The sequence below is a fragment of the Paramisgurnus dabryanus genome, chromosome 19 (assembly GCF_030506205.2).
Source record: "Paramisgurnus dabryanus chromosome 19, PD_genome_1.1, whole genome shotgun sequence".
NCBI classification, from domain to species: Eukaryota; Metazoa; Chordata; class Actinopteri; order Cypriniformes; family Cobitidae; genus Paramisgurnus; species Paramisgurnus dabryanus.
The window spans coordinates 7,564,935-7,579,540 of NC_133355.1; the positions used below are offsets into that span (position 1 = coordinate 7,564,935).

Here is a 14,606-nt window from a genome sequence, read left to right on the forward strand (position 1 = left end):
ACTTTGAACAAAATGTTGCCAGTTAAAAACATAAATTTAAATCTACGGTAAGTTACCGGCAACCCAGCTGCAATTTCTATGGATTTTTTTTACAGTGTGGCTTATAGATGTCTATTTATGTAAATGCTGCGTGACTTTACATAGAAGGTGTGCTGTGCGCACTAAACGTTTCTGCCTGTAAAACTCTGTGAGTTACCATGGAAACGAGGCTTTATGTGTAATAATGTGAAATGACACAGGGAAAAGTACTGAACACATTAAGAAAGAGAGGTGCAAAAAGGCATGGAAAGCCATGACAATAGCTTAAAACTATCAGTAATAAAAAAGCAAATGGGCATTTTGCAGAGAGAGAGAGAGAGAGAGAGAGAGAGAGAGAGAGAGAGAGAGAGAGAGAGAGAGAGTGAGAGAGAGTGAGAGAGAGTGAGAGAGAGTGAGAGAGAGAGAGAGAGGTGAGCTAGTTTAGAATTGCTAGTAAGGTCAAAATTGTTAAGGTGGCAAATAGTAGAAGTAGAAGCGTATTCAGGACCACCAAAACCGAGACCAAGTCATGACCAAGACCAAGACAGGCCGAGACCAAATCAAGACCAAGACCATTGCAAGTCACTGCATTAAAACACTTACGATAAAATGTGGAATATACATATGATTAGGCGTGTGTGCGTGTGTGTGTGTGTGTGTGTGTGTGTGTGTGTGCGTGCATGCGTGTGTGTGTGTATGCCATCAGAGAAGTAGAACAAACACTAAAGAGCTGAAATCAACTTAACCATTTAATCTGAACTGTCTTTCCATGGCTTGCCATCCACTTAACACAATGCAGGTGTTTTGCTTGTTTTATGCACAAAATCACTTTATGCTCTAAAAACTAGACTTATTTTCTTGGGTTGTTTTGTTCATCAAGACAAAGCATCTTAATTTAAGAATTTTTAGATATTTTTACTGAAAACAAGACAAAAATACTAAGAATTTTTTTTTTTGAAAATCATTTTTTGCAGTGTTCCATCAGCTGTGGTCTTGACCGGTCTTGAAATAAAATTTCGTGTCCTCTTTGTCCGAGACCGAGACCAAACCGTGGTTGATTCCAAGACGAGACCAAGACCTTTAAAAAGTGGTCTTGAGACCGGTCTTGAGACCGAGGCCGGTCTCGAGAACTACAACACTAGTAGAAGTAGAACCAGAGTAAATAAAAATGACTGCTACCTGAAAAGTTTTTTTTCTCCCTCATTTAATGTTTTTGCCCCATTGACTTCCATTATAAAAATTTTTTGATTCCAAAGCCATGACATAATTATGCATTCTTGATTGTTGGTGGTCCTTTCTGTTAAGAAAAAGTTGTGTCGAGGCTGAACACAGCCCTGTTGCACACTGGTGCACACCGTTTCCAATAAACATGCCGTTGAACCCGTAACAAAACATTGCACACCTGTTTGAGCTTGAACGTGCCCCAGCTTTTACCTGTTCTCCACGTCACGCCCCAGCAGACAAAGCTTCCTGGTGTAGCTTCCTACTTTCACATAGCACTTGTTAGCTTGACAATTTAATCAGCGTACTTTCCCCACAGACAATACTACACAGACAAGGTAACTTTTTCATCAAATTATTATTGTACTTGCAGTTAAATTAAAAGTGTACATGTTTTATTAAAATGTACTATTTATTTATTATTAGGCATTTATCAATATGGACGTGAGTGGTGGCTACGATCAAATCACTAGTCAGGGGTCACCTCGTGTATGCATGTTTTGAGTTAGCCTTAAGATGTGTTTTTTTTTGGTTAAGATATATGTTTTACCCATTTGATATCATATCTGAAAAGCAGTGTTGGAGAAGCTTCTTAAACTGTAAGATAAGGTAAAAGTTGTTAGCTACACTAAGAGTTACTATTAAAAAGTAGCTAAAATTTAATTTTTTTTACAATGACATTGTTTCAAATCACTGAATTATATTTTTTTATGATGAATGTTTTAAGAGAAGGATTTGGAGTTTAAAAGAAGTTCCATTGTTTTAGTTTGTAGATAACACAATGTGCTACTTAAATATTTATCCCAAACTGCAGTCTTTAAAGACCACCAATGGTCTGATTCACGATTTTACATTTCCTGTGTAAGTGTGTATTAGTACATGTTAATGATATGCAAAAGGTACAACCAAAGTAAACGATGATGCTAGTTATCGTCTCCAACGTAAATCTCTTTTCTTGGACTAGAACAAACACACGGATTGTAGGCAACAGTTTACTTCCTGGGAAAAAAGCCATACAGGTTGTAGGTTTGATTTCCAGGGAACACACATACTGCTAAAATAAATAGCTTAAATGCACTTTAAGTCACTTTAGATCAAAGTGTCTGCCAAAGCTCAAATGTGAATGTGTTTATTACTATCATTCAATTCATATGTTATTTAGTTATTAAAACCAAAAATTGGAACAATTTCATTTTAATATATTGTTGTTATGATTGTATTCCCCTACATTAAGCTTAAGGTGCCCAGATGAATACTGTTATTCTTATTAATTCATTATAACATTTTATTTCTTTTACTTCAAGACCAGAGAAGTAAGACCAGGGGACATCAATAACCAAACACAATTTGTTAGGCTAAGGTAAAATCAGGGGTCAAAAACCAGAAAAAACAGACAGGAATCAGAAATCAACAGCACAAACATCAAAGCCTAAAGAGACAGTGTCATTCACCGGAGACCCTAGCAGTTCAATTTAAATTTAATTATATAGTGCTTTTTAACAATGAATATTGCTGTATTGAAGTATAGTATATTTTGTAACACTTTACAATAAGGTTGTATTTGTTAAAAATTTTGTCGAGGCATTAACTTACATGAACATTACTACAACATTAATTAACCTTAGTTAATGTAAATTTTTGCATTAACTAATACATTTATAAAATCAAGCATTGTATCTGGTAACATGCTGAACTATCATGAATAACTGTATGGACATTAAGTAAGGGATAATGTAGAGGCAGCCGGTAGTTATCGGGAAATAAGCCCCGACAGTGTGATCAGGACCCAACGCGAAGCGGAGGGTCTTGTATCACACTAAAGGGGCTTATTTCCCGATGACTACCGGCTGCCTCTACATTATCCCGCTTATTACACGGCTACTTGCCACATAAGAAAAAAAACTAGACATGAATATGAATTTGAAACATTTTATTGGCATATTTGTTTTAAATGAACATTTTTATCCTTCTGCGAAACTTTGCACAGATGCATAAAATGATCGTAATACCTTATTAAGATCCTCTGCTCTGTGTCTCCATTTTTTTTCTCTTTTAGCCAGTCTTTGAGAAGTTTTAATGCCCATTCTGTATTTTTTTGTGTGTTGGCTTCGTAGCTGTCATGCTCTATTTTGTCAAGTTCAGTCTCAGTAAGCTCTCTGTGTCTTGTCGTTGTTCGTTCTTCTATCCACTGTTTAAATGTTTAGTTTTTTCCGTACATGTTAAAATTGTGGTTGTCCAGTGTTTGTCGCAAGATGGCGCCAAACAGCTAGTAATCTTTATTGGCGCGGAGCGATTTTAATCATACAAGTAGTACCGGATATGCGTTATTACTTTGGAGCGGTTATTATTTGAAAAGAACGAACCTGCAAATGTCTCAACTGACCAATCAGAATCAAGCATTCCAGAGAGCCGTGTAATAATAAGAATTAATAAATGCTGAAAAACTATATTTTTCATTGTTTATTCATGTTAGTTAATACCTTTACTATTTACTAATACAACCCTATTGTAAAGTGTTATCATATATTTTATATTATGTGTACATATGCACAACCTGAGGCCTTCTAGAAAATCAGGTTTTGTTGAACCTTTAATCATTTTAGATTTATGAATTTGGCAGATTTACTTACTTTAATCCAAAGTAAAATACAATGCATTACAAGGGACACATATTAATCAGTATGTGTGTTCCCGGAGTTCAAACCCATGATCTTTTGCACTGCTAACGCAATGATCTGCCACCTAGCCAAATTTACATTTATGCATTTGGCCGATGTTTTTATCCAAAGTGACTTACAGTCCAGGGCATGCAAAATTTCTAAATCACTCTTCAGTTTTTGGTAGCCCAAAATAAATGCAAGTAGCCCCAAAAAAAATCTAATAAAAACACAAATAACACACATAAAATAATCAATCATCAATATAAATATTTGCTTCTAATTGAACTGAAATTTCTATGAACTTCAGATTCTGAATCTGAAATATAAACTTAATTCACAGATAACTGTCATTCGACTTGAAGGCATAGCACAGGGTTTACCATGGACAAAACTTTGCCAATAGAATGCCTATAGGGCCACTGACCACAATGTTTGCTCTGCTTTTCTTGTTGTTTAAACAAACAAAAAGTCTGGATTTGCATGCAAGCTAAATGTTCCTGTTAATCTGTCACGGCCGGGGGCGGACCCAAGGTGACTAAAAGGCCACGCCCCTCTCTAACTTCCACCTCGAGGAGGTTCCCAAGACCACTCCAATGACCAGACAGACAAGTATACTACAGTTTAAAAGTATAGCTTTATTTAAATAGTTAAAAGAGGGGGAAGGGGAAAGGGCAATTAAAACTAATAAGACTTCTTCTCGCCTCCAGGGCAGTTTGGACCAAGGAATGGGGACAGGGGCTCCTTTACGGCTTGGTCCTTGAATCCGTGGCGCCCTCCGTTCCTCCTGGAGGCAAAACAAGTAAAACTCTGTTAGTGACTTGATTTCAACACGGGACGGCAACTAGCCTGCTTTTTCATCCGTATCTCCTGCACTCTTAGGTTTTTCCCTGTGGGGCCCCTCGCTCTCTTCGGGACGGTGTAACAAGGCAAAGGTAAGTATTTCACTCTCTCTCCACAGTTCGTTTCTTCCTCCGGGTGTGACTGTAACACAGACAGATTAGCACATCACACAGGTAAGTTACTCACGGGGCTTGGACTGTCTCGTTCACTTTGAGGCGGTACACTAGGACAAAGGTAGGCATGTCACTCTCTCTTCACAGTTCGTTTCTCCCTCTGGACGTTGCTTTAAACACAGACAGGTTAACACATCACACAGGTAAGTTACTCACGGGGCTTAGGCTGTCTCGTTCACTTCGAGGCGGTGCACTAGGACAAAGGTAGGTATTTCACTCTCTCTTCACAGTTCGTTTCTTCCTCAGGGCGCTGCTGTAAGTACAGGTAGGTTTATCACATCACACAATTTAGTTGGACAGTGGGCTCTCGCACAACGTTCGTGCACCGTATACCTTCACCCGTCTGCTTACGCCTCAGGGGTGTCGTGGGGACGGCTGGGTCGAGTGCTACGGAGCCGAACGCTTCCCTGGCTCTCGCTCCTTGCTTGGACAACTGGGGGCCACGAGCTGGGGCGAACTCTCGATGAGGCTCCGCACACACAAAGGGCTTCTGTGGAATAAATCCAAATACTACCACGACCCAAAATCCTTACAGTGCACTTAGTTTGCTACTCACTTGGACGTAGCGCTGGGCTTCACCACTGTCTGCTTTCGAAAGTGAGGTGGTTAATGCTGACACACAGGGGGCCGAAAGGTCTGAGCTCTTCTTCACACGGGGCGCGAACCACGACGTGTTATCCCTTCCTCACGAGCCGTCCGAGGCGGGGGCGGTTCTGGTCGCTACAGACACAGCACACACGACAAGCTTGTGTAAACACCAAATGATAAGTTCACTCACCCCACAGCACTCGACACACTCTCACGTGAATTTCTGGACTGGACCACCTGGCCTCGACCGGTCAGTGAGGCTGGCTGGGCATCGCCCTCACCGCAGGAGAGACAGTATAGTATATAATAGAACACAGTCAGCACAACCCCTGTATGTTGTTTGCTACCCGTTTGGCTCACCCACGCTTCTGGTATCCGCAGGGCCAGACGACCTACAGCGTCAGCTCCCAAGTCGTTCCGGTTCGCACTTCCGGTTGTCCCACGGCTCACCCACGCTTCCCTTCACAGTGGGGCCAGGTACCTTTAACACACCCAGAATACACAATAGCAGCCTTTTATTAATGTAGCATACACATGCAACAGCGGTTACTCACTCGTTGTTTGTGCTCACAACCTGGGGTTCCACTGCACTCATTGATTCTGAATCATCACATCCACCAGTAAATCCGTTCACAAATCCCTTCACCTAGTCACCTTTTGCCTCTTTTCGCCCCCAAGGGATCGACGTGGATCACTACGGCGGCTTCCACAACAGCAAACACAGCGTGCACAAAGTACACCAACAGCACACATCTGATGTCTTCAAAGGCCTTTTTGTACTCTGCTTTCTCCTCTGATCAGCCTATCAGGAATTGCCGTGTCAATCGCCCCCACCTGCGTGTAATTTGGCTTGATTTAGCGTTCGGGGAAACCCCGGAAATCCCGGTGTTTAGAGTTAGTTGTCCGGGCGGAACCCATCTTCCACACTTTTGGTTCCGCCCTCACAGATCGTCACCTGGTGACAAATCTCCCAACAGGATATACTCCCATACTACCATTTAATAGTGGTTCAACGGTTCACAAAACTCACAATTTGGATCATATAATGTAGAGTAGAGTAGAGTATACTTTATTGTCCTTTTCAGGAAATTTGTTTTGGACTCACAGCTGCAATAGTATACAAACACACACACATCACACAATAGACAATAATCACAATATAAGAAAATATAATACAAAAAATATATAAAAAAAATTAGAAAAAAAACCTACATCTTATTATTTAAAATATTGATAGATACCGGTAGAAATGACTTTTTAAAACGGTTACTCTTACATAGAGGGACTCTATAGCGTTTCCCTGATGGCAGAAGTTGGTACATTGGGAATAAAACATGACTAGGATCATTCACTATAGACTGTGCATTCTTGAGAACTAATGATTCATAAATCATTTGAAGTGATGTATACTCTCTAACACCTATGATTTTCATTGCAGTTTTAACAAGACGTGCAAGCTGTGATTTTAATTGGACTGAGAGATTACCATACCACGCTTGCATCCCATAATTTAAAGGACTACCCAAGACTGCACAATAAAATAATTGCATAATTCTCTGATTAACACCAAACAACCTAAGTCTTCTCAGAAAATACAGACGTTGCTGGAACTTAGAGCAGAGATAAGTAATGTGGGCTTTCCAAGTAAATGAAGAATCAACAACCACGCCTAGATACTTATAGGTATCCACCTGTTCAATGATATTATCATAAATGATTACTGGACTGTAATCACCTATTCTTTTAGGGTCCACAATAATCTCTTTTGTTTTTGTAGCATTTATGAGAAGATGATTTACATTACACCACTGCACAAAGTTTTATATTTCAGACTGATAACCTAATAAGTCCTGATCTTTTCCCAACAAACTTAAAATTAGTCTCATCCGAATATTTAATGATGTAATTATTCTCGTTTTTACTGGAGCAATCATTGGTAAATAAAGTAAATAAAATGGGAGAGCAAACACAACCTTGAGGGACCCCAAAACTAGTAGATTTAACGTCAGAACGTGTATTATTCACTTTTACACATTGAGTACGATTTGTTAAAAAGGAAAAAAGCCACTTGACAATAAAATGGTTAACATTACAGTTTACGAGCTTGGCTAAGAGTAACTGTGGCTGAAGCGTATTAAAAGCTGAGCTAAAATCGACAAAAAGTAGACATGCAAATGCATTGGAGGTTTCTAAATGTTGAAGAGTCAAATGTGTCACAGTGTTTACAGCATCCACAGTCCCACTCCCCTCCTTATAAGCAAACTGCAATGGATCCAGCAATGAATTAACATTATATTTTAGTCTAGACACCACATATTTCTCCAAACATTTCATAATAACAGAAGTTATAGCAATTGGTCTAAAGTCATTATTGTCAACAGCGCCAGATTTTTTAGGGACAGGTGTGATGATAGTCTTTTTCCATAACGAGGGGACCGTATGATGGTCAAGAGATTGGTGGAAGATAGGACACCATGCAGGAGTTAACTCTTCTGCACATTCTGAAGACGATTTCTTCGCAGAACTTTTTCGAAATAGTGAAGTGATCTCTTGAGGGTCCACAAATAATCTAGCTTCCGCTGAACATTCAACAGATTTCAACACCTTTTCACATTCTTTGACAGGATCTGCATTATCGAACCGTAAAAAAAATAATTTAACTAATTTGCTTTCATAAAATCATCAGTAGTAATAAGATGCTGTTTCTTAGAGTCCATATTAGAAATGGATCTCAGAGAGTTCCACAGTTTTTTAGTATTCGAGGATGAAAAGTTTTGTTCAATATAATTCCTTTTTCGTTTTCTAGCGTCCCGTAAAAGTATGTTCAGTTCCTTTTGAACAACTTTTAACTCCACCCGGTCCTTTTTCATGAAAGCTGCTTTTTTCCTATTGATGCAGGCTTTCACTTCCTTAGTTATGTGGGGTTTATTATTAGGGAACACCATTATTTCTTTTTTAAGTAGAATAGAATCCACACAGAAGCAAATATAATCAGAAGTTGCCTCCGTAGCTGAATTCAAATCGGAGTTCTGAAATACTGACCAGTCAGTGCACGAAAAACACCCCTTTAAAGCTTCAACATTTCCTTCATTCCATATAGTTACAGTCTTGACCAAAGGCTTGTTCCTTTTTAAAACAGTTTTATATGTCGGAATTAAATGGACTATATTATGGTCAGACGTGGATAAAGGAGGTTTTATGTTAGTTTTTTAAGCGTCTTTGATGTTGCCATGGCATTTATCCAGGATTTTACTGTTCCTGGTCACAGATTTGACATACTGAACAACCAGGTAAAAACGGCTCAAGTTTGCAATGATTAAAATCGCCCAATATAAAAGCCGGGGATCCCGGTGTACGCTGTAGCTGTTTTTGAATACAGTCTGATATGCTTAAGGCAGCTTTGGATGCATTTCCATTGGGAGGGATATACACTACACACATAATGACATTCCCAAACTCTCTCGGGAGATAAAAAGGTCTCAGACTTAGGCAGAGGTATTCAGCGTCAGGTGTACAGCCGGTTTCTCTCACTGTATAATGTGTGCACCACCTGTTACTCACGTACACGGAGACGCCTCCTCCTTTGTTCTTTCCCGTGGACTCCCCTCTGTCCGCTCGAATTAGAGAGAACCCCTCTACCTCCATAAGTGAACTAGGAATATCCTTACTAAGCCAGGTCTCCGTAAACACCATTACAGATGAGTCCCGATATTCAAAACAGGATCTGGCGTTTAAACGGAGTTCGTCCATTTTAGTTCTTAATGATCTTGTATTTCCCAGGATGATGGAAGGGAGAGGCGGCCTATTTGTCCTCCGTCTAAGACGCTGTAAAACTCCCCCTCGTCTGCCTCTTTTTCGAGGTCTCCGGTGTTGATCTGAGTTTCGTTTCAGATCCTCCGGCAGATCCACCATTGGGGGGAAATCCATAGATTGAGGTGTAAGCAAAAGCAGGGCCTCTCTTGTATATGTTATAAGAGTTTGAGTCTCTCCGCACACAGAAGTACGTAAAATCCATGGTGATAAAAGTTCCCAAATAATAAATATCCAGACAATCAATTGTGCAAAAGTCGCCATAAATACTAGCTAGTGCGGTACCATAAATTAGTAAAATAAAATAAATAAATCAGAAAAAGCAACAGCTAACAAACAGACAAACAGACAACACGTGCAGCTAGGGTCCGTGTCGCAGCCGAGCAGCGCCACCGGAATGACAGCGTAGTGTTCTGCGTAATGTTTTTCCAGTTACAGATTGAATCATTTTTCTTATCAGAAAAAAAGAGCCTTTCACGACCCATGGTTCGGCACACAAGCGGTTTGCGGATTAATACGCAAATTTAAATAGTGAAAGTTTATTATTTGCACATGTTTCAAAGGCTTGCTATTGTTCTTGCTTTTCCAAGTTCCACTCTGTGAAATCCATTGAACGAACGTGCTTGCAGCAGGATCACATAATTTAACCAAAAACAACAAATTATAATTTCTTTCTGATTGCCAGGTAGGTGGCATTTATCTCTGCAGAGCAGTAGGCCTATTCGATGGCGTGTAGACAAGAACGATAGGTAAATGACATCAGACTACCGCGAGAGCAATATAAAATTAGACTTCTGAATCGTTCTCGCGGTACTTTGATGCATCTGTTCTTGTGACGCTGTGTAAATTTTAGCAAACCTAAAAACTTTAAACAGTTATGAACTAGGCATCCTCCGTATTCATGCGCCTCGTCCATTAATTAGCAGGAAAACTTTTCTCTTACTTCTCAGCGTGAGAAAGGTGTGGCGTGTGAATTGGCTGAATTGCGTGTGTCTCACGGCAAATGCATGAGACTTGAGAGCCCTGATAAAGTAATGAAAATTTATATGTGTATAGTCAGGGTGCGATTTGTGAAAAAAACAGAGGGGGGGATGTTTTCATAGGCGTCGATTTCGGCGACGGTGGGTACCCACCATATTTCGTCATGAGTTATTTTGTACCCACCACTAGTTTTTACTTTTTTGACTGTTTTCAGTGGTTATGAAGAGCAATATGAGAGAGAAATTTGGTAATCATTGTCCGACCTAACAAAAATCCATTATAATATTATTATTATTTTTTTATATATTTCTAATTAAAATATTTCTAATATTCAGAAATGCGCTCTCCGCTCACGAGCTCTGATCGGAACAAACCCGAACCTCACTGTCTGCTGAACTTGCGCAGAAACATCAAAATATAACCAGCTTTTTAAAATGGTTTTAAAATAAACATTTAGACTATGTTAGCGCAAATTATGAGCTTATTGACGATTTTTTATAATTCTTGACATAATGCGTCTCTGTCCACAGCACATTTCAAAACATTTTAATTCATAAAACTAAATCATGAGAACATGAACTTCATCACTGCATTTGCAGGAATTGTAAAATATTTTTTCTAACTCATGAAGCAGCCTAACGCAATATTTTTACTCTAATAGCTTATCTTTCCCCACACATATGAACTGTGATCATGCACAACGAAAAAACGCGCAAGAATTAAATCTTGAATGGCAAAACTGTATGGCACAACGTAGTGTCAATTTAAACATAAATATGAACAAGGAATTGATTGCAAAGTTAAACCATTACAGTAGAAACAGCTTTACTGCTGCTTTTAAAGTAATAACATTAACTTTACACCGCAATGCTGAGCTACAGTGAAATGATAGAAAAGACAAGTGCATTATGTGTTAAGTCAATTAGCCTCATTTGCGCAAACTGGACGCGCCCGCGCCTCGCTAAACACCTCATCTGCGTGTAACTTCGGCCATTCTCAGTGGTGTGACTGGGACACTAACTCTGCTTGTCATCATAAACAGATAATCAGATTGTTATGTTTATTCCCGCTTTATTAATATGCGGCTGAATATGCTGCCTTCCACCGTTTCGACACACAGCTCCATAACCATCTCGAATGTGTAGATAGGCTCGTGAGTTGATACCGGGTGTGTAACCAATCAGATAGCGCCGTGGGCGGGACATTGAGCAAGTCTGCAGAGTGGTGAATACAGAGAAGCTGCGGCAGCTGTATCAGAGCCAGCCAAAGCAGCGCATTGACTTAATCAAACCACGGATCAGTGATAAGTTTTGTGATCCGTCTCGCCACTAGTGTAGTAGCACTGATCACTTTGAGGGGGGGGATAAATTTATCCCCACCGGGGATAAAAATAATTAAGCAGAGTCAGGGATACATTGACCAGAAAGGGGGAAATCCCACGCATCCCCCCGGCAAATCGCACCCTGTGTATAAGACTGAAGTAAATAACAATCTATTAATTATTGTCTTAGTTTTGTAGTAGTTGTTTGTTGGTATTAAAGTTTTATTAAAAAAACAAGACAGTTTCACTTACCTGCAGAGAGGCAACGTCGACCCAGCTAACAATTTCTGGTTCCCAGAATGTTCCCAAGAACGTTCCCTGAACGTTCTATTTACGTTAAGAAAACTTTCCTGGCTAACCAGCAGGGAACGATCCCAAAAGGTTCCCAAAAAGTTCTCAGAAGGTTCCCAGAAGGTTCCCCTAACCTCTACATTCTGATGAGGTTGTTGTCAGCCTCGGACGTCGAACCAGACAGACCCGCTACCACCTTCGGGTAGGGTTGCGGGTCCTGCGTTCGATCCCGAGATGGCAGCCATGCTCGCTCGGGCGGCGGCGGCGGTCGGCTTGGAGTGGACTGAACTTCCCCCACCCGAACCGTTCCGCCTCGATGATTGGTACTTCGGGGGTCCCAGGGCTTCTCAGTCCTCGCCCCCGGTGCCCTTCTTCCCCGAGGTGCATGAAGAGTTGACGTGGTCGTGGAAAAACCAGTTTTCCGCCCGGAATCGGCCGTTTCAGCCTTCACATCTCACCTCTCTCAAGGGTGGAGATGCCAGGGGGTATACTGGTATCCGGTCAGTGGAGCGGCCGGTTGCGATGCAGTTGTGTCCGGCCGGTGTCGCGTCCTCCTGGCGGGACCAGACTACTCTCCCCTCACGGGCCTGTAAGCAGTCTTCCGCGCTAACCGGTGCTGCTTACAAAGCCTGCGGGGAGGCAGCTTCAGCCCTGCATGCCATGGCATTGCTGCAGGTTCACCAGGCTAAGGCTCTGAGGGACCTGCACGCAGGATGTCACGATTCAGCAGAGTTCTCCTGATCTAGCGCTTCGTGCGACCAAGGTCACCGCACGTGGCGTCGGTCGTGCGATGTCTACCCTGGTAGTCCAGGAACGACATCTCTGGCTGTGCCTGGCGGACATGAAGGATGCTGATAAGACCCGGCTCCTGAATGCTCCGGTTTCCCAGGCAGGCCTGTTCGGCGAGACGGTCGAGGAGTTTGCCCAGCAATTCTCCATGGCCAAGAAGCAGACTGAGGCCATCGCTCAGATCATGCCACGTCGGAAGCGTCCTGCGCCTGCCCCGTCCACATCGGCGCCTCAGCCTGCTCCTCGCCGAGGGCGTCCTGCGGCGGCCGCCCCCGTTCCTACCCGTTGCTCTTCTAAGAAGCGAGGAACCGGTCGTCAGCAGTCCGCCCCGCCCGCTCAGCCCGCTTCGAAGGGTGGAAAAAGTAAGTCAAAGCGGCCCTGAGACGGGCGACCTAGAGATGGAGGGGATCGCTCTTCGGGAGATGGTGAAGGCACCACTCCCCCCACCGGAGGAGGGCCGGTTGAGGAATCCTTTGTTTCAATTTTCTGTTTCGCCGACTTTTCAGTCGGCACCCACACAGAAAGAGCGAATTCCACTTTCATCTCTAGGTCTTCAGATGAGCGCCGGAGGCACGAGCGGGCTCATGACCCCCCCTCGTTCTCCGACTCATCAGAGGAGTGCAAGAGTGACACACGGGCTCATAACCCCACCGCACTCTCCGACTTCTCAGGGGGTAGGAGACAATTACGGGCTCATAACCCATCGTCTTCCTCCTCCTCCTCCTTCACCAGAGGGTGCATCGAGTGGCTAGAGGTATCTTCAGCAGAGCCTCTCCTACTCACCCACCCAGCAGCGGACTCAGGTGAGTGTTACACAACACTGCTGTCGGTGCGGCCAATACGCACACACCGGCGATCACCTCCGTTGCGCCCGCAGCTGGTACACCGATCGTGTCTTTAGTCCCCCTTGCACGGTAATTGGGGGCGTGGGAACAGCTTCCCAGCCCGTCGCATTGGCTTTTACGCACGATTCGTCTTGGCTATGCGATCCAGTTTGCCCGACTCCCCCCAAATTCTCCGGCACGTCCTCCGTGCGGAGATCGCTGTCCTATTGGCGAAGGACGCGATCGAGCCGGTTTCTCCAGCCGAGATGAGGTCGGGGTTTTACAGCCCTTACTTAATTGTACCCAAGAAAAGCGGCGGCTTGCGACCGATCCTGGACCTGCGTTCGCTGAACCGTGCACTTCACAGAATGCCGTTCAAGATGCTGACGCCCAAGCGGATATTTTCAATGCTTTTGTCCAAATGATTGGTTCGCATCTATCGACCTGAAGGACGCGTACTTCCACGTATAGATTCTCCCCTGGCACAGGCCGTTTCTCCGCTTTGCGTTCGAGGGGCGAGCATACCAGTACAAAGTCCTCCCATTCGGGCTCTCTCTGTTACCCCGTGTATTCACCAAAGTAGTGGAGGGGGCTTTTAAACCCCTGAGAGAGAAAGGTGTGCGCATTCTCGCGTATCTAGACGATTGGCTCATAATAGCTCAAACACGTCAGACGATGTGCGATCACAGAGATTTAACTCTAAAACACCTCGCTCGTTTGGGTCTTCGGGTCAACTGGGAAAAGAGCAAGCTTTGCCCCGTGCAGAGAATCTCTTTTCTCGGGATGGAACTGGACTTGGTCGATTTGACAGCTCGTCTAACAGAAGCGCGTGTACAGTCAAATCTGATTTGCCTGAATACATTCAAGAGCAAGAGCGCGGTCCCGCTGAAACAATTTCAGAAGCTCCTGGGGCATATGGCAGCAGCTGCGGCTGTGACACCACTCGGGCTGCTTCATATGCAACCGCTTCAGCATTGGCTTCACGACCGAGTCCCGAGGAGAGCGTGGCTGCGCGGCATTCATCGTGTTATCATTACACCTGCGTGTCGTCGCACTTTCGCCCCGTGGTCAGACCGTGCGTTTCTGGTGT

At 43.0% G+C, this 14,606-nt stretch overlaps 1 protein-coding gene across 1 annotated transcript in view; it reads left to right on the forward strand.

Annotated features, from left to right (window-relative positions):
• The first annotated feature begins 1,483 nt into the window (after window positions 1-1,483).
• The window catches only part of LOC135773434 (uncharacterized), a 29,757-nt gene continuing 16,634 nt past the window's right edge, over window positions 1,484-14,606 (forward strand). The window contains exon 1 of the mRNA XM_065283005.1: window positions 1,484-1,577. The gene's annotated coding sequence lies outside the window, so the exon portion shown is untranslated. The remainder of the gene's footprint in view (window positions 1,578-14,606) is intronic.